Genomic DNA, 2345 nt, shown 5'->3' with positions numbered 1-2345 from the left:
CGGGATGCCAGGCAAGCAGAGGGAGGGGTCCCATTGTAAAGCATCAGGGGGTCCCAGGCAAACGGCCTGGCAGGTCCTGCTGGAGGGCAGGTGGGGTCCTAGGCAGGCAGGCGGGGAATCCTGGGCAGGCAGTGAGGGACTGAATTCCCAGTGAGGGGTCCTCTGGGGGGGTGGTCCCTGGCTGTTGGGGGCTCTTGGTGGGGGGAACCTTTAGGATTCCCAGCCTGCCAGTGATGGTCTGGTGGGGGTTCTCTGGCCAGTGGGGTGCTGAGGGGTATCTGGAGTTCCTGTTCAGGGATTTGGGGGGATGGGTCCCAGGGAACATCTGGTGGGACCCTGGCTGCGGGATCTGGGGGTATCTGGGGTCCCCTGGATGGAGGCTCTAGGGGCTGCTACTAACCATGCTCCTTCTAGCTCATCAGCTTGTGCCAGAATCCTGGCTCCAAGCACTGCCCAGCATTCCCCAGCCAGGCCCAGTCACCATGATAACTTTCTATCCACTTATCAAACATCTTGAAAACTCCAGGACCTTCCAGTTCCATTGGGAAAATTTGTGCCCCGAGTCCTTATACTAGATCTGATGGGTGAGGCAGGTGGGAAGGGGGCTAGAAATGCCACACAATGGTCTCTTCCACAGCATTCTGGACTCCTCCTTTCTGAAATCTGGTTTCATTGAGACCATTGTTAATCCAGAGTCACTGCATGGAAAGACAAGGAGTGACTCCGAATGGACAGTGGGGCGACTGAGATCAGCAGTTCTCCCTGTGAGGAGGGGCTCTCATTAGCTGCTCTCCCCAGAGAGCTAATGGAGGGAAGCTGCTCAAACGCTCTGTCCCTCTCTGCTCAGGACATTGGGGTTCAGCTTCCTGGGTCAGACACTGCAGCCTCCATTGTGATCTGGGAGACCAGGCTTAGCAGCTGCTGCTCCCCCAGCTGGATTCTGTCCTGGGATGTGACCTTAATTAAAGCTTTTTTCTCTGTCCAGCCCAGGTAATGACTTTCTGCAGCTGGTACTAGCCCCCTAGGGCAGCCCTGGGCCCTGTTAATGCAAATTCTGAGCCACAGACTCCAGGTTACTGAAAGAGCTCAGGAAAGTGCTGGGGACTGGCACAAACAGCCCCTCCCCGCCAATTTCTCCTCCCATTAGTAGTTGCCAGAAGAAAATCCAGCCCTGGGAGAGCAAAGAACCAGGAATGGCACTGTCCCAGCCCGAGGGGCAGGGAGAGAGGACAGGGAAGGAGAGACTGAAAGAGGCAGTGGGAGAAATGAGTCGGGGGAGAGATTTCCAGCTCTCTAGTCCACCCAGACACATGTATTGCAGCATCCCTGGGCAGAACCACTTTCCAGTGAACAAGAAAAGACTCAGACAGAGGAAAAGCCAGTTCCTGACTCCACATTTCCCCTGCTGGGGTGTGACTGCCGGTGGGTCAGTGTCCGAGGGAATCCCCCACAGTGACTCCTTGGGTTCTGCTCTTTTCTAGCCTTGTGTTCAGAGACTTTGTTACGGGGTGAGGAGGGAGAAGGGAGGTTAAAAATATCTCTGTGGGCTTAGCCTGACAGGAGGGGCCAGGTCTACACTCTAATAAAGAGATCAAGCATGTTCCCAGCATGGCAGAGTCTAGGATGTCTGTCTGCAGGGAAGGGGCCTGGGGGAATCGTGATGTGAAATTAACTAAAGCCTGTTCTGAAACCTCCACAACTGCCCTTCTCACCCTGCCAGGGCTGCAGAATGACGTCCATGTTTTTCTCCAGCTCATCCCATCCTCCCATGACACAGGGAAGAGAAATGGCTGCAGTGGAGCCAGCTCAGGTAGGGATTATTTTTTTGAGCGGGGGGGTTGGTGGGTTCCTACAGGAGGGAGAGGGACAGCAAATACAGCGGAGATGGGAAGGTTTACACAGTCTGGTTTGGATGTTGGCGCGGGGCAGGAAATACACAGGGTGGAGAAAGGGAGGGCAGGGTGTGACAAACCTCCTGGGAGTTGTTTTATAAGTGGCCTAGATTCTAGGAACAGACCCATGAGGTTCGGAGGTGGAAATGCTCTAGTTTGTGGAGCAGAAAATAACCCACGTGAATGGGGCTGGGAAAACTGACCAGACTCACAGTGCTGGAGCCTGACCCGACTAACCAGTGGCTGCTGTGAGATATGAAGGGGGCACCCACCAGTGAGGGTTAGGGGAGATTCCCCTCCCTTCATATCCAGCTCCTCACAATGAGGAGGGTGTTGGGCTTCCTACCAGGAGCTCTCCTGGTCCCTGCTAGGGCTCCTCTCCTCTATCTGTCTGTGGCTTGTGGGTTTGTGATGGATCTGCTGGGAGAGATAAGGGGCTCTCTTTGTCCCCTC

The sequence above is a fragment of the Mauremys reevesii genome, linkage group 12 (genome assembly GCF_016161935.1).
Source record: "Mauremys reevesii isolate NIE-2019 linkage group 12, ASM1616193v1, whole genome shotgun sequence".
Classification (NCBI taxonomy): Eukaryota; Metazoa; Chordata; order Testudines; family Geoemydidae; genus Mauremys; species Mauremys reevesii.
The sequence above is the reverse complement of the archived record's forward strand: the minus strand, read 5'-3'. Positions refer to the sequence as shown.